The sequence below is a fragment of the Callionymus lyra genome, chromosome 14, assembly GCF_982586985.1.
Source record: "Callionymus lyra chromosome 14, fCalLyr1.hap1.1, whole genome shotgun sequence".
In the NCBI taxonomy this organism is placed as follows: Eukaryota; Metazoa; Chordata; class Actinopteri; order Syngnathiformes; family Callionymidae; genus Callionymus; species Callionymus lyra.
In genome coordinates, this window is record NC_141831.1 from 15,806,555 (window position 1) to 15,829,339 (window position 22,785).

Genomic DNA, 22,785 nt, shown 5'->3' on the forward strand with positions numbered 1-22,785 from the left:
AGGAATAGCAAAGCAGATGGATAGCGGTGTGAGGTTAACCTTTCCCTTAATGGAAGCTTGGCCACGATGCGTCTAAGGCAGTCACTACTGGGAGACGATAAGAGCTGTGTGAAGTGTAGGTTCATGTGCAACACCATCAGGAGATTGCGATACCTAGAATGTGGGTTGAAGTCGAGTCTAGATGACTGGTTGCGTATGCCACCGCGGAGAATACCCCAAATTCTCCCTAAAGACACCGCCGGCAGAGAATTCCAAGTACGAGAATTACCACGCCTTTAAGGTTATTTCGGGTCCTGTTCTACTTTTAAAAAATCCCAGGATGGTTGGGTGCATAAATCATGAGTAACTCTTGATGTAATGAATAAATCCAGTCAAGTTTATTCAATGTCAACAAGCTAAAGTGCAAGTCGTGAGGATGGTTCAGGGGTCCATGAGCTGAGAGGATTCCGAAAGTAGACGCTTCACTGCCTTGTTTTAGGAAAGCAAACATGATGTTGTGTGGCAATGTTTGCATGTACGAGACAACTTCCGCTCTGATTGTGATGAAGTGCCGACGTTAATGTCCTGTGGCTTTTTTTTAGGGGTGTGAGTAAGAATTCCCCCCGTGAGGGCAAGTGCGATACCTGTACTTTGGTTGTTGGATCATGCGTTTACATATTTCAACAATAATTAATTGAGCGTTTGCACCCACAGCTTTTACAAACTAGCTTCTTTTTTTGTGTGTTTTTGTAAATTGAATATTAAGTTGATTAAAATGCCATTTGCCGAAGGTTTTGACAGGGTCATTAAACGTAGGTTAATGCAGAAGGTGTTAGCCGTGCTATTAAAGCCAGAGAATGGTACAGGTGATGGTTTCACAAATTACTTTGTACATTTTGTTGGATTAGATACGTGCCATGATTGGGAAATAAATGTCAGAGTTAATTGGAGAAACTTATGTGGAAATGACTGAGAAAAGTAGTGCATTAATTTCAAAATACAGTGTCTAGAATAGTTGATAGTTGATGATAATTGTTGATAAAAAGTATATGCTGTCTAAAGTAATCTTGGAAGTAAATGTACAATTTAGGTATAAATAATATACTATATAATAAAACATTTTTCTTTTTATATGTGATATTTCTTTTTTAAATTTGGCAACCTTCTCAATCCATTCACTCTCTTAACTGATGATCAAAAAAGGGTTTTAAGTCATTTTTCATTTCACATTTCTTTGTACACAAAGCGACTCCTTTCGACATCAGGAGTCTATTCTTCAAGACGTTCGCTCCATTGTCAGTCCGCTGCCTCCTTTCTTCGCTAGGATATGAGAAATAGTTTGCTTTAATATGCGCAGGTAGTTGTGATCAGTATTTTAAAGATAATAAGAATGTCTCCAGAGACTCTACTTACTTGAATTCACTGTTATGGTTTCTTGCTGTTCGCGACAAAATTCCACATTGTGTACGTTACTAAGTGTTTTATATCTGGCTAAATGACAAAATAATGGCCCTCCGGTGAGTCCTGAATCACTGCCCAGACTGCTGACTGCTTCCTCGGCAGCCTCACACGTCAGCAACAACACCACAATATGCTATATTCTGCTTCTGGGGTTACAAGGCAGCGAACCTGTCGGCGAGGAACAATATTGGGTTATATTTAGATAAAAAACTAAATAAATTGACACAAATAACATTTCAATTTTTATCAAATGTTTTTTTTTTTTATAATTTATTTGTAATGAAAAAAATAATCTTGTCCCTGTCCAAGCTTTATAAACGTATTCAATTGTGACATTTTATCCACTTAAAAAATGCAACTTACACTTAGGTTACAGTTTGCTCTGAAAAACATTTTTATATGTTATAAGATAATCTTCTTAATCATCATATGGATGTTTGAAGACACTTGTGATCTGTTTTTCTTTTGTTTCCTGATTATATCTAGTAGCTTTTGATAGAAACTGTCAAGTGAGATATTTAGATTTAGATTTTTTTTTGGGTCAGTTATAGTTATTAGTTATTTTAAGTTTTCTTTTGCATCATCCAGTCTTCATCCCTCTCTCGTCTACATGTGACATCGTAAACTAAATACTCAACATTATCATCTTTTTTTATTTATGCATTTCAAAGGTCAGTTTGTGAAATTGTTATTCTTTAATTCTTGTCAATTCATTTTATTTAATTTGTAATTAATATGATATTTGCTTATCCTTTGTGGGACATAATGATTATTATATTTTGGGGGAAAATAACATTAAAAAAGCATAACATTTCAATTTTTATCAACTGTTTTTTTTAATTATTTATCTGTCATGAAAAAAATAATCTTGTCCCTATCCAAGCTTATAAAAGCATTAAATTGTGACATTTTATCCACTTAAAAATGCAACTTACACTTCAGTTACAGTTTGATCTGAAAAACATATTTATATGTTATAAGATAATAATCTTAATCATCATATGGAAGTTTGAAGATACGTGTGATCTGTTCTTCTATTGTTCCCTGATTATATCTAGTAGCTTTTGATGGAAACTGTCGAAAGAGATATTTCGATTTGGATTTTTTTGGGTCAGTTACAGTTTATTGCTACATTGAATCTCCATCATTTTATTATTATTATTCTTTAGGTTAGGTTAGGTAGAACTTTATTGATCCCTCAGGAGGAAATCGTTTTTTTTCCAAATTATCCACAGCAAATACAGCAATTTTCATAAAATAATCAAAATAAAAAAAGGACAAGAACAAAGAGAAATAAAGAGAAAGAACAAGATGATACAATCTAAGTCTAAAGATAAAGATAAAGAACATAGATCAAAATTAAATTAAATTAAATTTGTAATGAATATGTGAGACAAAATGACTCTTATCCTTGGGCGGGGAAAATAAAATTAAAAAAAGCATAACATTGTGAATTTGTGAACACTTTTTTTCAAATGCGATCGCCACTAAAATTACAGTTTTATCTGGAAAACATTTTTTTTAATTTATTTTTATTTTCATATGGAGCTTTTAAGACACTTTTGATATGTTTCTGTTTTTATTTACTACTTACTGTAGCAGCTTTTGATGGAAACTGCCAAGTTAGACACAATTTAGTTCAGTTTTATTTTATTTTCAAGTTATTTTTTAAACTATTCTATCATCTGTTCTTTAGTTCCCCTTTCTTGTTGTCTCGCCTTGTGCCTTGCTCAAGGACATGATGATGATGGTTGGATTGTTTTCAAAGGTAAACGCTCCTTTCCAGACCCTCGTTTGAAATGTGATCGTTCGGTAATGGTTGTGCCACGCAGGGTCATCCAATCCTCCATGGTAACCGTGTGGTGAGTTTGATGTGGAGCAGGATTGGTCAGCCGGCGTCTGACCGCGCCCTCCACCCCGAAAATAAGCCTCTACCTACCAAACTATCACCATCAAGTGTGATGACGGCGCTGCGGAGGAGGAGGAGGAGGAGGAGGATGAAGAGGAGAGAGAGCATCTTTGTCTGAGCACGGAGAAGCTCGGGGCTTCCCTTCCTGCTTTAAAAAAAAAAAAAAAGAAAGAAAAAAAACCCTCCTCCTAAAATTCTAACCACCCCAGACCACCATCCTTGTCCAAGAGATAGAGGTCATAGTCTCTCATCCGATCGCCTTTCGGTTCCGACTCGGATTTTGTCGCGTCTTCTCGGCAGGAATAACCAGACCGTCGCCGCCGCGTGCATGTGTCGGCTCGCCGGATGATGAGGATGATGATGATGAAGATGCACAGGTAAATGACTCCGCACACCTTTCGACACAATCCTTAGAATTGCGTTCTCAATGTCAACCTGCTTTGTTTGTCTGCAAACGCGCAACTAAGGAGACTTTTTTTTATTTATTTTTTGGGGGAAAACCTGGAGGTGTTTGTTTGTTTGTTTTTTTCCTCTTAAAGTAGAAGCTATAGATGGAGATTTTGAAGCAGATTTTGGTTGGATTTGTGTGCGATGGTTGGATGAAGTTGGGTGTAGGAGGGCTGCACGGTCCGGATTCAATGTGGGATGCGGATCAGGGTCGGTTTATTGTGGAGCATCAGATCCAGAGGTGTCTGTGTTTGGATCCCTGCAGCCTTCACGGAAAACACTGAGCAAATATCCCTTCCTTTTTAAAAACGATCTGTAAAAGTAAAGTTGCTGCATCTAGGGCCCCCTTTTATTTTTTATATTTTTAGTCTGGAAGTAGCGGATTTATGAGCGAATGTCTCGGTGCTCGTAGAATCCATCTGGTCGTCTGCTTGATAACGATTGTTTTATTTGCTTGTTTTATCACTTTGTATCGTCGTATTTCGGCCATTTCTTTTGTTTTATAGTCAAGAATATAAAGGGGGGAAACCTGAAGTGAATAAAAAGCAGTTTGAAAAAATCCATAAATTGACTAAAAATATACATTTAAATAATATTTTCTATAACAATTTATTTTTTACTGACAATAAAATTGAGCAAATTTAGCCTTTTTTAACCCTTCATGTTTTCTGACCATGTATATTTTAAAAATATATTGATAAAAGATTCCATAGTGTTTAGCAGGAAGGTCAGAAGGTCGAGTCTAACTGGCGCGACCCCAGGTTTTTAAGCAAACCTTCATGTAGTTTGATTCCCTGTCCTTAAGAAAACCCCACTTTCCTCCCCAGTCCCCGAAAAAAAATACATTTAATTATCAACCTTTCATTACAAGACATGTGAGTATTTGTGGTATTTTGGTTAAAGCGTTTGGCATTTATTCAAAAAAAAGTTTCTGCATGCGAGTCTCTCCTCTCTGGGATGCTTGAGGTTGCCTATTTATTATTGAGCGTCACTTCATGTTCTGTGGCCGGTTTAAAAGATGGGATGGAAATGGCGAGTCCACGGAGACGACTCAAATAAAAATGTCAGGAAGTCTGGACTTGATATCATAAACGACGAGATCGATTAGACGTTTGTTTGTTTTTTTTAACCAGCATTTTAATTATGAATGTTTATTCTTATATTGATGACACTCTGAAAAGCTGTTTTGTGGGGGCCTGGAGCCTTATATTAAACAGAATAATTGGATTATTTAAGCTTCATCTCCCTGCTCATCCCAACTCTTTTGTCAGAGTTTGCTCAGTCGAGAGGCTTATGGGGCTGCTCTGGAAACAGCAGAAAGTATAAATTTCAATTCCGTTTATTTTATTTATAAACCCGCAAAATAAATAAATAAATAAAAGAAAACCCATTGAAGAGCCAACGTTGGCTTACGAGTTGGAGGGAATAATTATGAAGTTTGTCGAATGTTGACTCTTGAAAAAACAGGTCAGTCTTTCGGAAGATGTTTCCCATCAGGGGTTGCAAGACCCTTCACCGTGATCCCCTTTACACCCCTTGTTTACTACAGCAGTCTTTCTTTTATCTCCAACAATCTTCCCACTCTTTCCCATCTACATCCAACATCCTGTAAACTATGTCTAGATACGTTACCTCGATTGATATCATTTTTTAAATTCAAACATGTAAAGCCCAGTTTGTGACTCTAACTACAAAGAAATACACTCAAAAAGACGTCATAAATATACCTGCGATTAAGTGTTACCTACGATTCTATTCAGCCAAGTCTATAATCTCAGTAAGTATTTTGTTGTGTACTGCACTGCTGATTAAGTAAGTGCTTGAGTCACGTCTGCTAAGGGCTTCACACTCGTGTATTGTGCATGTATGAAAAAGCTTTGGTGAGTTTTGACCGCAAATGAAATCAACCCCCCTCCAAGTCGACATCAACGGAGCGACATGAATAAGACTGATTTTGTAAAAATAAAAGAAAGGTTTTATTCAAACACATATAAGAAAATAACAGGTTTTTCAACACTCTATATTTATTTATTTTCTTAATTTCTGTTACACATAACTAGTCATTCGTTGGCTTTTATTTTCACCTATAACTTTTATAAAGTTGCATCAGGGAAACATAGGGAACCACATAGGGGACACCCTGGAAAGTCAATCTCTGTATTTCGCACAAAAAACGCAAACCGTAAATTGACAGTTAACTCAGAATTGCCTTGTGGTTGATTCAGAATTAAACCAATAAAGAGACGGCGTTAGTTCGGGGCCCTTGACTCTAAAAATAAAATGTAAGAAAGAAGGATTAAAGATTAAAAATTAAAAGGTGAGGTCAAAGACCACCATCTTGTTTTGCACATTTGCTATCAGGAAACGCAACATAATTTATTTATTTATTTTTATATACTTCGAAAAGTTATTTTGTTAATTATAAATACATCAAAAAATAAAATTAAATCTATGTGAAAGTAATCTTACATTAGTTTGATTAACATGATAAGTTTTGTAGTGGAAATTTGCAGCCTATTGTTGTTTTATTTTGTTTTATTTGACTAATTTTTTAATATTAAAATAAACACAAATTCCGCATGTATGTTCTACTGTAGAAATATCTTTCTTTAGATATTTTTCTACTTCCATTTGACTCAAGAGTGACCCCCTTTTTAATCTTTCAACGCTATTAAAATCAATTTAGGTGTAACCATTACTGTAGCGACGTACACGGAGGCAGCAATTAAAGGGGCCACATTATATACTGTGACTGTTGTTAGGGGCCGTCAAGCCAGGAGAGAAGAAAAACAAATACGAAAAAAAAATCGATGATGCTAATAATAGTTGCTTTTATGCCATGATGTTTTTTAATAAAGATAAATAAAAATATACAATTTATATAATAAAACATGCTGATTTTAATTTAAAAAAATAAATAAAATGGAATTATTGTAGAATCAACATTTTTATAGGGTTTCTATATGTTGAATTGAATAATAAAAGCTATAAAAGGAATTTCTACATAATTTGACCTCATGATGGCCGCAAGTGGCCCCTGACCCATGTATTTCCCAGGTCGGGTCAAATGTTTCTTCATTTATTTTTCATGCATCAATGTCTGAAACATACATGATCCAACACGTTGATGAATTGTTTATATTTCCGTTGTCTAATCAATAACATACTTTCCAATGAGCAGTTCCAATAACCAAAAGGAATATTGACATTGCCGCCCACGATACAAAACTGTGAGCTTGTCGTGGTTCACTAACACACACCTCATTACCACCTTAAATATCTTCTCAGCAAGTAGGATTGCGCCACCTAGTGTACAAATAACGAAAGGTATATAACTCAACTGAAAGTATTACCATAACTATGAAGAACAAAGTCATTGACTTTAGACTTTGGCTGTGTCTAAAATCGCGTACTTCTGCTCTTACACTTAATATTTTGAGTGCACCCCAATGAACAGTGTGTGAAAATTGAGTGTGGATCGACTCAATTTAATTACATGTTTTAATTGGTGAAAAGTGCTGTCAAGTGTCAGCGATAAGGTTCCAACGGTCGAGCTGTCGAGTCATTTTCGGTAAGTGTTAGATTTGAGACGGTACTTCCCTGTCGAAAATTGGGCGCACTGCGCAAGTACGTGCACTGTCTTAAGTTGTACTATAAACCAGTGCACTCGGAGAAGTGCGCTACTTGAGCTACAGCGAGAGCCGCGACGTCTTCCTACGCCTCGCAGCCGCGGCTTCAACTTTAATCCTTCAAGTCTCACTGTTAGCGATTTTCTTTTTTTTTTGCGACGGTCAATGTTTTTTAAAGCAGCCCGAGTCGCGTTTGGCTTCTCATCGCGCCCCCCGATCTCGGTTCCCCCGTCACCGTCTTCTGATCCGGCCTGATGAAGCTGTCAGAGATGAGACGGATGTGAACGCTGTGACTTTCATCTCATATTGTTGTTGTTTAGGCGATACACTCGAGTCAGCAGGGCGTGTCGTCGTCTCGGCTTTTACGCTGTTGCTCTGCGCCCCCCCTTCGTCGTCATGCTTCACCACCATTGTCGTGTTTATTTTTATTCCTATCGGCTTTAATTTAATGCAAGATATTCAAATGCCACGGACTCGCCATCTTGTGTCATCTTAACCGACTCGTGTCGCTGCTGTGATTCGACATCTGTCATCCTCGATGCCTCCAGTGATGGTCCGGGCACAGTTTATTTTCCTGCTCAGAGCCCAGACATGTTCCGAGTTCTGAAGGGTTTACAAAGACACAGAACACACGAATATCGGTTCTGCTGCCTTTTCACTTTCTTCTTCTTCAGAAGACACCGGCAGATGTTCGGTTTCTGAAGTGTAAAATAATCACTAATATAGCTGAGTCGTCTTTGAATGACAGCATTTGAAGTGATAAAAACTTTAAATCTGTTCTGAATTCATCAACTTAAATAAGATTTTAGATTACAAGGATCAATCCATCCATCCAGATCTCCAATCGACCGCCCAGCCGTCCTTCCATCCATACATCCGTTCAATGACCCATCTGTTGGATTAGTCAACTGTACATCCATCTGTCCGAATTACCGTCCATCGGTCTGAACAACCATCATCTGCCCAATAACCAAACCGAATACGACCCACGAATCCATCCTTTCATCTGTCGGCCGAATCACCCGTCCATCTGACCAAGCATCCATCCCGCTACACACTCATCCATCTATACATCCACTCATCCATCCATCCAGCCACTCATCCATCCATCCATCTATCATCAGTCTATACACTCATCCATCCATCCATCCATCCATCCATCCATCCATCCATCTATACATCCATTTATCCATCCATCCACTCATCCACCCACTCATCCATCCATCCATACACTCATCCATCCATCCATCCATCCGTCCATCCATCTATCAATCTGTCTATACACTCATCCATGCATCCATACACTCATCCATCCATCCATCCATCTATACACTCATCCTTCCATCCATCCATCCATCTTTCAATCTGTCTATACACTCATCCATCCATCCATCTATACACCCGTCCGTCCGTCCATCCATCCATCCATCCATCCATACACTCGTCCTTCCATCCATCCATCCATCCATACACTCGTCCTTCCATCCATCCATCCATCCATACACTCGTCCTTCCATCCATCCATCCATACACTCGTCCTTCCATCCATCCATCCATACACTCGTCCTTCCATCCATCCATCCATACACTCGTCCTTCCATCCATACACTCGTCCTTCCATCCATCCATCCATACACTCGTCCTTCCATCCATCCATCCATACACTCGTCCTTCCATCCATCCATCCATACACTCGTCCTTTCATCCATCCATCCATACACTCGTCCTTCCTTCCATCCATCCATCCATCTATACACTGATCCATCTGTACTCATACACTCATCCATCTATCTATACACTCACACACTCACCCACCCATCCACACTCACACACCAAGTGAGTAAGTCGACCCAGGAAAAGGTCATTAATACAGTATATAAGGCAATTTAAAAAGTAGCTTATACTTGAATTGCGCTCGATAATGACGTCTCTGTCGGGGAAACACATGGCTAAGCCTGGGTTAGCATCATTCAGCTCTCCTGGTTGCGTGATCTTCTCGTGTTAACCAATTAAAAAAGGTTCCATCATTCATTTTTTTTTCTACCTTCATGCACCAAACAACAGAAACAATATGACTCTTCTCTTCGGCATTTATACTCTTTACCTTTTTTACCTCTACCTTTTAATAAATCACAGAATAGTAGAATAGAATAGAATAGTAATTTAGTTTGTTAATTTAGCTCTGTAGTATGTGTTGGAGTTTAATTCCTGACTTATGAATACTATGCCACAAATAAACGTATGATACAGTAAAAAAAAAGAAGAGTTACTTGCTTTAATATTCAAACCCAGATTAATTTAAATAAAGTAATCACTGTAATTGGCTAGAAATATCATTACTTTGTTTAATATACATTAATACTCTCTCAAAGAAATCCCTAAACGGTAACAGCAGCTCGACGCACGACATGATTGACAATTTAAACCTATTAATTTGATCACATTTGTATTTAAGGCACATTCCTTAAGTGAACTGAATAACAATAAATAAATAAACAGCCCGAGTCTCTTGAGCAATACCTGAAGCTGCTGTTTCCATACCAGCGAATGATGCAAGTCATTGTCAGCCGTGGAGAACAAACCGACCTCCTGGAAATGTTGCGCGTATAAATAACATGACACAGGTTGGAGACCACAGATTGACTTGAGTCAAAATCTATTTGTTAATTTAAAAAACAAGTTTTTATTCAAAATGTATCCTATAAATGGGAAGTAATTTTGAATAGGGTTGATGATCTTTGACATTTGGAGGTTGTTAGATTCTTTTTTTTCTTTGGTTGAGCGTGTTTAGTATCCAATTTAATTCACCGCAAAGAAAGATAGAAATGAGCTAAATTTACAATTTATTTATTTTTCTCTACAAAGATAAGGTGGGATCTTATACGACAGAAGTGTCAAACACACATTCTGTGCGTCTCTTTGTTTGTTTGCAAGTGCTGCGACAACTTGGTAAACTTAAAAGCAGGACCTTGAGAAAGACTTTCGGAAACTACAAAACAATGCTTGAGTCACAAAAACAACAATGAATGCTGCTGTTTTTTTTTTCATTTTCGCATCCACGAAATGTCTTGGAATGTCATGGGAAATAAAGCTCCTGGTTGTCTCCGCTGTCTGTCAAACATTACACATGCCTGACAATCATTCTATCTCACTGCAACATTTGTCACTGTGGCATCACGTCCACTAAAGACACACACACTGAAAGTAAAGTGTGTTATTTAGCAGCAATTTTAGTAAGTTGGAAAACATCGCATTAAAAAACAAGAGCGATTTATTTATTTTTGCCATAGTTTGATGTTTGCACCTTCATATTCCACAAAAAATATGAACTTTTTTTCTGTACAGCTGCTCAATAGTTTGATAAGATAATATTTATAAATTAAATGAATGTTGTATAGATTCCCTATAACTTATAGTGTTCATTTATTGATTAGTTTGCTGCTATTTTCGTTACATTCACAGACGCATACCATCGCAAGCCGTTTTAGAAGGTGGATAATGTTCTTATTATTTAAGTGTCAGCCACAATTGTCATGGCCCGGGGGCCAAATTCGGCCGGCCAAGTAATTGAACGAGGCCTGCATGCACAGTGCTCTCAAAGTTAAAATACATTTATCTCCATGTTGATATGGTGACCTATCCAGATGTTATTGTTTAAGATAAATGATGGTCACGATCCACGAAAGACACAAAAAGTGTCCAAAAAGACACACAAAAGACACATCCAAATACATCCATACAACCCATATTGATGTCTGTACTGTCCCTCTTCTAATCCCAAGAGACGTTGCTTGTGTTGCATATTAGCATGTTAGCCTTTTAGCTTCTGCTCCAAACAAACTTAAAATATAGACTTGTTTAATTGTTTTCTACAAACAATTTCTCTTGTTGCGGCTTCAATACAAGATGAAGGTTACAGACGAGCAGTATGAAGGTATTTAGATGTTTTTTGGAGTGTTTTGGACAAAGAAAAGTGGTCTCCAGTCATGACTGTCAAATTCTCTAATATTTTAGTTGTATTTTACTGTCTATTTTCAATGTTTTTATTGTGCTGCTTTTATCCTTTTGTAAGGCATGAGTCTTGAATGGCGACATCCAATAAAATGTTTTATTATTATTATTAAATGGACATACATTTTCGCCTTTAACAAGTAGAAAATAAGCAACATTTTTATTTTTATGGATCAATCACTTACAGTCATGGATGTGAAATGGCCCAAAGGATAGGTTGACTCTCATTTTCAATTTTACAATGACAATAGAAGGTCTTTAACCGTACAACTACTAATTAAACGGATATAAAAAAACAATATTATGACTCATGTTTGGCACAATTTCAGAATAGAATCCGGCAGCAAAGTAGATGGTTTCAATATTTGAACTTCTCTAAGCCATTATCATTAAAAGCTGCACTTATGCGACTCTTCGCATTAGCATAAGAACTACTCGGCATGAAATGGGAATAATATTGTGAATTAAGCTATCTACCCAAAAAAAAAAGGGTGCCCGAATAAGACGGCGGGAGTAGATGGATGATGAAGGAGAAGGGTGTTCTGAACGAGGGCAACATGGTGACTGTTTGTGTGTGTGTGTGTGTGTGTGTGTGTGTGTGTCACGGCTCAATGGCTGCAGCATGCATAGTGAGGAAGGAGAAGGTTACAGATATTGTGTGGCATTGCAAATTGTGTCGCTTCCTCTCTATCATAGCCCATCAAGGTCATCTCCGCAGACTGAAAGTGGTGGCCCTGGCCTTTTCCCTCTCCTGGCTCCGCTGGCAGAGGATCGGGGCCCGCGGTCGACTGCTGCTTCTAATCAGGGCTGACGCGTGACTCAATAGCATGCCAGCTGCACAGCCCAACACGGGATTATGTCGCTGGATGGCGAAGACAGAAATAATAATAATAATAAAAATAAAAATAAACTCAAGTGTTGTCTCGCTACACCTTTTGGCGAGATATTTCTATTGTTCATTAAAATGAAGCTCAAATAAGACGTCCTGATTATGTCTCTTTGATAGTCACTTTAAGGTTGTTAAAAAAAAAAAGAAAAAGGAGTCAAAGTCCAGTTATGATTACAGTCATTATCCTCGTATTGTGATTAATGTATCGTCCCTGTCAGCACTACAGCTCATCCTTCACGCAATTAAAAGAACTGGAGCAGCTTTTAATCCACATTTGTCAGAACCATCTTTGGACTCCTTGAGAAGAAACATATTATGGAGATTTTCAATGTCAACTTTTGATTCATCGTGAAGCGACTCTGACATCGTCTTCTCAGAGGCGATACCGAAGGTTCCCTTATTTCCTCCCCTTCGCAGATGGATGATTATCACATTTATATCATTAGTGTTTTGAGGTCTTAAAGCTGGCTGGCAATTACGGCTCTGTCGCCGTAATTCATTTGTATATTAAGCAATATTGTTTTTGTCTTTTCCATTTCAGCCGGTCCATTTTTTTTATTACTGTCATCTGACTATGCAGCCATTTCCCCAGATCAACTGAGTATCATTAGGGTGTCATGGGTCTGCCCCAGGGCCTCCCCCTAGCACCTCACAAAGGAGGTGCCAAGAGAAGTCTTAACTGGATGACCAAACTTCTTACAATGTCTATGAGGAAGAGCCCAGCGTCATTTTAATCCATTTTTTTTGTGAATTATGATTGGTGTGTGGAGATCCAGAACGTAAATAACTCCCAAGTATTTGAATATTTGCTGCATTTTATGTAATATGATAATGACAAGGAGGGTTTTTTAAATATTTATTTGAAATTACAACCACAAACCCATGTGAAAATTTAATAATTTATGATATCACCTGATGAAACAACTAAGCAATACCATACGTACCACTAGTCACCAACTAGCAGTTCTGCGCCCAGTACTGGTTCATGAGGCATTTGTTATTAGGCTGGAATGAAAGAAAAAATAAATAATTTATTATTCATTTCTGAAAGGTTGTTTTTACAAGGATAAGGCTCCAAGGTTAACTGTTCAAGTTAAGAACTAGACTATATTACTACCAACCAGTCCAGGGCTGTCTTTTTACTACATTGAGCGTAGTTTTTCTTTTTTTATTGGTCAAAAATGTCGGGTTTATACAACAAAAATGCATGTGTAGCATGATACTATTCATTTTGGTCTGGAAAATACCCTACAATCTCTAATAATTCTTTCACCTTTTTTTTTTATGATGTAAAAAAAACTGTATAAAAAGATAAAGATAAACCTCCTGTTTGACATGGAGCGTTTCCAAATGTGCGTCTATTTCATAATGTATAAAATACATCCTGATGATGCATTCCTGGACGCACGAGTGTCATCTGAAACCTCAACTGAATTACAAACGCTTGTTTTAATGTTGGTATTAATCAAAATGTTGACGAGCGTTCTTCTCCCCAAAGACTGAAGAAACTATTATGATGATGATAGTGTTGATGATCATGACATAAGAGCTACAATCACAATAAAAGAAAGTAGAAAATAATCTCAACGTAATGATTCCACGTGTAAAGCGGTGAATCGTTGTATTATTAATAAGAGCGATGTGTCGACATAAACAGGAGTTTCTTTATGAGTTCGTTGGACAGAATGATATCCTGTTTTAAAGGCTCCGTCGGCGACAATGCAACACAAAACATTTGTTTTCCCCCAAAGAAATGATGGCTGCCAGCTGGTGTGAATAAATCACGGGTGTTTGTTTGGAGTTGCTTCTGCCTTTGTGATTATTTGGGCTTTTTTATGATTGTGTTTGCGATTGACTTTATATTGCCGATGTGTTGTTGTCGACTGTCCTGCGGTGGCCGTTACTGGTGAGAGGTTGAATCCCATAACTTTTTTTCTGTTCAAACACTTCAAGCACTGTTTTTAAAAAAAAAAAAGGTTTTATTATAATGTAAATTATTGCTTAATCTCAACAACCGTAACACACATTTTTATTTCCACTACTAAAATATGAAGGAAAATACCTTCCCACAGGTGTCGAACTCAAATAAACGTGTGTGAGTCGTAGTGCAATATAATACTTTTAATGTTATATCTTAATTATCTCTGAGTTTGTCCTCATCATTACCCACCAATGTCTTTATTTCAATATTAGTTTTATTGCTTTTTTTTGAAGTAATAAAAGCGTAAAAGCATAAAATGGTTGACATCATTAGTGACCCAAAATAAATTCAAATAAACATGATAGTTGTGTAGGTACTAAGAAGTGTTGAAGATTATAATTACTGTAGAAGATTTTCCCGAATTGTCCAAAAAGAAGTGGAAGTTTTCATACAACAAGAAAACATGTGGAGTTGAAAATAACGGTTTCTATTTTTTTTTACAGGAATCTCAGAGATGCTTCAGCTCTTAACTATTATTTTATTTTTGTAGCGCCAGCTCAATACATAGGTCAACTAAAATAATTATCAAAAAATAATTTATAAATATATTTCAAGTTTTATATTTCATACATTTTAATAATAACTACATTATAAAGGTTATTTACCTTTAGTTTGGAACAAAAGTTCATTTATTTTAAATTTTAACTATTATTATTATTTTAACTATATTACTTAAATTTACTTTATTATTTTTAAATGATCTCAAATACAATTCATATAATTTATATTTATTATTCCATACACTACTTGGCTTACCGCAAGACTGTGATTTTTACCACAGAACATATCTTAGATAAACGACAAGAAAAAGAGTTTGTATTCACGTACCAACATTCAGATGAAAACAGTAAAAAATGAATCATATTTTTTTGTTGAGTTTGTGCGTCACTAATTTTTTTCTAGTTAGTTTGACTAAAAAAGGGTCCTGACGTCTTATGACTCACTCATAAAATAGCATCTTTTTCATTCTTTTTCAAAATAAAACAACTTTTAGGCAGTAATTTAAAAAAAATTCTGTTAGGCCTGGTAATGAATGCCTCAGAACGGGGTTGGGGGACCACTGTAGTAGACTATGATCGAAAATTCTAGAACCAAATCACCCCCCAAAAAAATCAATGATTTTTACTGTCATTATTTGTTTATCTACATGGAATTATTTACCTAAAGTGTAAAATACATATTTTCAAGTCATGAACATACAGTAAAAAAAAGGTAAAATGGTTCATATTTTATCGCTCATTATTCATAGAAAGCATTTCATTCCTCATAATCATAATGGAGGAAGAAGCATGGCACCTGATCTTCCCCACAGGTGGAAGCGAGCGCACGACTCTTTTGTGCGGCGGCGCCACAGGTCGGCGTATGATAGCTATTGTAGTCGCGCTGATGACAGGAACGCTCGCCCTCGTCACAGCTGTGGCCCATTTTAATGTTCTCCCGAAAACAATGCACACAGTCACTTTCCCCCCCCTGTTTGAGACACTCTGGCAAATATGAGGCGTAAATGAAAATGCGCTCGTTTTCTTCGCCCCGCGAGGAGAAATTGCACTTCTGCTCGAAAACTTTGTCGAGCATCTGGGAAACTAGAACGAGGACAAGAATGAATACTTGAACTTGTGATATCGCCTTGTCTAGATTTGGCTTCGCATATAATTACAGCCACCCAGAGAGACGAAGCACATCCAGAGTCTTTGTTCTCCTGTCGGGGATATTGGTCGACTCGCCGCTGCTTCACTGACGGCGGCGAGATGAAGAAGCTCATTTGGTGCTGTTGAAACCAGTGTGATGCAGCACCAGGAGCTTTACAAGCAGATGGCCTCCTCGTGTTGACGCCGCGGTGTTTAATCAGGTTGTGATCTTGATTCAGCCCCGTGTGCAAACACCGTTAACAGCATTTTGAGAAGCATCAGAGGCGCCATTTATATAGGTCACTTTTTTTTCTCTCCTCCTCTCTTAATCACCAAGTAAACAAATGTGATTAATGAAAAGTTCGCTGTTGCTAAACTAATATGGCAACGCCTCTATGGCAGGGGTCTCAGACTCTGATGGAGTGTGGGCCACATGCTGGGGGGGTCTTTCATCTCAACGGCCACCTCAACTGACTACTCTGGATAACCTGGCTTATAACCCTATCTCTATGAGAGTCCAGCCACCCTATGGACAAGGTCATGAACCACTTATCCTTGAACGTAGGTAAGGCAGGAATACACAGAGCCTCTTAGCTTAGCTCTCTTTTTACCACCACGGATCGGATCGGTCCCTCACTCGTGAACAAAACCTCAAGGTACTTAAACTCCTACACTTGGGACAAAATTTCATCCCTAACCCGGAGAAGCCTCCCCACCTTTTTCTGACTGAGAACCATGGATTTGGAGGTTGCAAGAAAACCCTTGTGTTATCTCAGGGTCAGGCCGAAAAACAAATGTGTTTGAGTTCACCTTGACCCAGAGACAACACAAAGGGGTACGTCAAACACATTTACTTTTCAGCCTCCGGGTCACCTTGAACAGGAGACAATACAAGAGGTACATTTAACACATTTGTTTATCAGCCTCTGGGTCACCTTGACCCTGAGACAACACAACAGTTACATTAATATGTTCTACCTATATCTAAAAAGGGCACTAAAAACAGCTTGGTGACCCTCTTAAGGGTGATAGAGGGGTCCCACATAGACCAGCCCTTCTTGGGCTCAAAAGGGCCGCCAGGAACTGCTCCCTCTCTGGACTGAACCAGGCTTTTCATTTTTGGCCGTATTTGTCAAAGACAGAGAACTACTCCCTTATTTTTTTGTGCCGGATTCAGTGTCGTGCCTAAACAAGTTCATTGTCAAGGAGCTGGTTACATCGGAAGATAGGTCAGGAACCGGTATATCAGACGATAGGTCAGGAACCAGTACATCGGACGATGGTTCAGGAACAGGTACATCGGACGATAGGTCAGGAACAGGTACATCGGACGATAGGTCAGGAACCGGTTCATCGGACGATAGGTCAGGAACCGGTTCATCGGATGATGGTTCAGGAACCGGTTCATCGGATGATGGTTCAGGAACCGGTACATCGGTCGATAGGTCAGGAACCGGTACATCGAACGATAGGTCAGGAACCGGTTCATCAGACGATTGGCTCAGGAACCGGTTCATCGGACGATTGGTTCAGGAACCGGTACATCGGACGATTGGTTCAGGAACCGGTACATCGGACGATTGGTTCAGGAACCGGTACATCGGACAATAGGTCAGGAACCAGTACATCGGACGATGGTTCAGGAACAGGTACATCGGACGATAGGTCAGGAACAGGTACATCGGACGATAGGTCAGGAACAGGTACATCGGACGATAGGTCAGGAACCGGTTCATCGGACGATAGGTCAGGAACCGGTTCATCGGACGATAGGTCAGGAACCGGTTCATCGGATGATGGTTCAGGAACCGGTTCATCGGATGATGGTTCAGGAACCGGTACATCGGTCGATAGGTCAGGAACCGGTACATCGAACGATAGGTCAGGAACCGGTTCATCGGATAATGGTTCAGGAACCGGTTCATCGGACGTATGGTTCAGGAACCGGTACATCGGACGATTGGTTCAGGAACCGGTACATCGGACGATTGGTTCAGGAACCGGTACATCGGACAATTGGTTCAGGAACCGGTCCATCGGACGATGATTCAGGAACTGGTCCATCGGATGATGGTTCAGGAACCGGTCCATCGGATGATGGTTCAGGAACCGGTTCCTTGAACAGCTTGTATTGTACCTCATAAATGCTACTTTGAAGGGGTTTATTCTGCTGTCCATGAACATCACACTCTCTGAGTTTATCTTAATTCAATAGGTTCCCATTTTTCTTACAGAGCCTGACTGTGAAAACTCCAGGCACTTAATGTAAAGCAGAACAAGTTTATGACAAGGTCGTTGAGGATGGAAAAATTGTACATTTCTGTGCAGACCTTAGTCGCCAACTTTCAAAAAGAAAATTTGCAGGTCAGGTCCGTGAACGCATCACTGCTACTGTGGACTGAATAGACAGAAATGCTGCCCATATACAAACCTCAGATTCTTGGATCATGAATACTTACCTTATTTAATTTTTATATGCCAGTATTATTGTGTATCAACATATGTCATTGTATTTTAGATTGTATTCCACAACACCACCAAAAATGACTGTTGTTTTTACAATATTGGCCATAAATGTTTTATGATTCTGATATGACGATGATATGGTAACATTAATTAAACATTGAATAAATATTTATTTCTTAACGTGTATCAAAACGAATTAATCTGACGTATAAACCACATTTAAAACAATTTAGTTTACTCACTTGGTACCACCCTTTTAAGTTGAAGCGAGCATGTTAACAGGACAATAACATATTTAAAACTAAATGGCATTACATTTGGTTTTGTAGCTTAGAAAATACAGCGGGCAACATCGGGAACTTCAACTAGATTTAACTATAAAATGGAAGAAATAAGAAGGTTAACATTTGATGTTATGATAAAAAAGTATCCGAAGGAGGAAAACTGGTAATCATTCTTCAGGCTTATTTAAAATATATATTCAGTATTTTAGTAATAAACAAATGAACCTATTGATGTATAATAACGTAAATAATCTTATTAATTCATCAAAATCTGTTCCTGTGCTTCTTTCCTTTTTCCTTTCTATCCTTTTTTTTGCGTTATTTCCTTTGATCTACGCTCTTTATACTTGAAGTTTGTTCGTTCTTTGCACTTTGTTCTTGTTCTTGTTTTTATGGAACTTGCCCTACCTTCTATTGTCTTGTATAAACTGGAAACCCAATTAGTGAATGAAGTCTACTATCCATCTATCTAAAATGTTTTAGTAAAATGCTTATTTTCTGAAAATATTTAAATTATCTATTGGTTAAGGTGAATAGAAGTCGATTTAGGGAGGCGAAGAGTAGAGTGCAGCAGATGTAGATGACCTAATTCTATAATTATTTGATCCGCTATATTTCAGTAATTGGCTTTATTTTCACGTTTCTTTGTCTTTAATACAAATACATTTTCAAGTCGAGTTAATTCCAAAATGGTCTCACCTGCCGGGGAAAAAAAAAAGCTAATTTGCATATAATTATGGCCGCCTGATATCGCTCGCGTTGATTGGCTCTGTTACGCCGTGTCGTGTGTAGGTTTATTATTAAGTGGGAAACCAACACGACTCTCTGAATAACTGTGATTGCGACGCGGCAGGAAATTGAACTTTTGTGGGTGTGATGTCATTACAGTCGCCCGGTCTTGACCCCCCGGGGTAGAGGGCGTCGAGGCGCAATGAAAAGGTGCTGAAATGCTGATTAAATGGATGCTGTTGAAGATTTAAAGAGCTTCGTTGCTCAATTCTTCAGTCGCCGAACACGTCTGATAAACACGCCTCCACTGTTGCACTCTTCCAATTACTGACCCTGTAATTGGTAACACACAGCTGAGACGGGTAATAACGCTCCTGCAGAAAGGCAGTCCGGTAAAGCATTATTTTATTATCTGCCAGTTCTTCTTATTATGAGGTCGCCTCGAGGTGGAGCCTGTCCCCAGCTACACAGGGTAAGACGCAGGGTCGCCATTACACTGCAGGACCGAACTAATGGATGATTTATTATTATAGTATTAGTACTTTGTTTAATGGAGTTTAAATGTGAATAAAATCATTTCGTTTTGTAAAAAAGCATTACAGAAAATGTTAATATTCATCATATTAATATTAATAGTTGTTGTTATGAATACAAAAATTATAATAATAATCAATAAATACACATTGTTTGACAATTAAAAATATATTAAACGCACATTTTTGATGAAAAAAATGTTTACGAACTATTATGATGTAATAATAACACATTTTCTTCAGGTTTTTTAAATAAACCCGTCCATATTTAAACAAACTATAATCATATTATATAACTGCTTTTTATAAATTAAAATACTGGAAGTATTTGATTATAATAACATTAAACTATACTTAATTTAAATTATTAGAAAACAATTTGGTAAAAAAAATAAAATAAACAAAACAAAATTTCTGATTTTAAAAAAGCAACAATTTGTGTGATATACTTAATATTAAACGTTAAGTATTGGTAAAAATTGGAAAAACAGCCACAACAGTTGTACAATCTATTAGAAAAATGTCATGATAATTTTTTTTAAACTTTAATGTATAAGTATAACAAATATTTAATATTTGAATTACCTGTTAGACAGCTATATGGTAGAAAAATCCAATATCTGACACATACATTTTGATAAAATATAAAAAATCTGTGTCATTAAAACATATATATATATATATATATATATATATATATATATATTTGGATGTTGAATTTCAAACAAAGTGAAAAATAAAAAAAACGTAAAAATAATGAATATAAAACCTTTGAGCAAACGCATACCTCGGCTAGAATATACCGTATATGATGACTTCAGTTCTTTGCACTGTATTCCAAGAGAAATCCTGGAATGTGAAAACATTTTGGATAAAAATAAAACTGCTGTGTTTATGCATCTGCACTTCTTGTATCAGCTTGGAATCCTTGCATTACATTTCCCACCTTTTGTTTTCCGGCTCATCCATTGTCGTTTACGCGTGTGACAGTGTGAAGGGAAGGAAGCTGAAACCGCACTGTTAACCGAAAATGTGCACAGGCAGCATAAACGGCGCCCTCCGAGATATAAAGCACAATATCAGGCTGTCAGGGTATACATTATGCAGTTACAGCGCTCAGGAGACGCCAACACCAGGCCCAAATCTACTATACTGCACTCAAAGCAGGATATCTACTGCTGTTGAACCATGGCTTGTAATCAGCATTTTTATTTAAAGACCGGCATAACAATGAGGTTTTTGGGGAACCAGTGGCAATCTGAGGGAATCTTTGTTTTCCCGATCGTTAAACAGTAATCGCGAGTTAATAGGGTGAGATAAGTTGACTGTGAAGCTCCCGGTTAAATCTGAAATATAGCTTCACATTCGTTATAATCAAAAGAAGGTCTTGGGTTTGAATCCAGCTTCAGGCACTTGTAGGTTTAGTCTAATCTCGTTTCCTCCAGGGCTCCCTGGATTCCTCTACACGCTAAAAAAAACCAAAGAGCTTCATAAGTTCAAGTGGTCGTCTGTCAAGCGCTCCGGGTGTCGCTGGTTAACCCTCAACTTCAAGGATAACAGTTTTATAGACGCCATCATTGTCCATCTTCTCCTGCTTATTCCCAGTAGTCCAGGGTCGTCCAGGGGTCAGAACGTTTCACATCCTGACGAAAAGACGGAGCGATACCCCAGACAGGTCGCAAGGTCTATTTCCGACTCTCTGACCGACACACAGTTTAGAGCAGTGGTGCCTCATGGGAAGACGGTTATCTCGCAGTGTATCAAGAGACATAAAAGCTAAAGAGATAAAAACACTAGCGTAAGACGTAAGACGTCTAATAAAAGCCTTTTATGTTTCATGATTTTACTACTTATGATGGTGGGTTATATCACGTTCGTTTTTCAACATCACGATACGATAAAAACAGCAATACGATAAACATCGTAATATGATGTACATCACGATGCAATAAACAATATAAAACAATGAACATTGAGATATGAAAAATGTCACGATGTGATAAATATCGCAATACTGTAAACATCGCAATATGATAAACATCAAGATGCAATAAAAATCACAAAATGAAAATCACGATATTATTAACATAGCAATACAGTAAAGACCATGATACGATAAACATCACAAAATCACAAGCATTGCAATACTGTCACCATATTAATACGATTAACATCACGATATTGTAAACATCGCAATACCATAAAAATCACTACATTAAAAACATCAAGTTATGACAAACATCGTGATACCATAAACATTGCGATACTATAAACATCGCGATACAATAAACATTGCGTTACGATAAACATCAGAGTATGAAAAACATCACGATCTGCTAAACATTGCAATTTATCAACATTGCAATACGATAAACATCACAATATGATGAACTTCGCGATATGATGAACATCGCGATACGATAAACATCACAGTATGAAAAACATCACGATATGATAAACATCGCGATACTATAAATATCTAGATACGATAGACATCACAGTATGAAAACATCACGATATGATAAACACTGCGATACTATAAATATCTAGATACAATAGACATCACAGTATGAAAACATCACGATATGATAAACATCGCGATACTATAAATATCTAGATACGATAGACATCACAGTATGAAAACATCACGATATGATAAACATCGCGATACTATAAATATCTAGATACGATAGACATCACAGTATGAAAACATCACGATATGATGAACATCGCGATACTATAAACATCGCGATACGATAGACATCACAATATCAAAAAACATCACGATATGATAAACACCATGACGCTATGAAAAATTGCAATATGATAAACCTCACGA

The 22,785-nt window shown here is 37.6% G+C and overlaps 1 protein-coding gene across 5 annotated transcripts in view; it reads left to right on the forward strand.

The window, feature by feature from the left end:
* The first annotated feature begins 3,344 nt into the window (after positions 1-3,344).
* Positions 3,345-22,785, forward strand: part of nrxn2a (neurexin 2a) — a 185,836-nt gene continuing 166,395 nt past the window's right edge. For 4 of the 5 annotated variants that reach the window (XM_087807851.1, XM_087807853.1, XM_087807854.1 and 1 more), the window contains exon 1: positions 3,345-3,726. The gene's annotated coding sequence lies outside the window, so the exon portion shown is untranslated. The remainder of the gene's footprint in view (positions 3,727-22,785) is intronic. The other variant, XM_087807856.1, reaches the window with a different exon arrangement.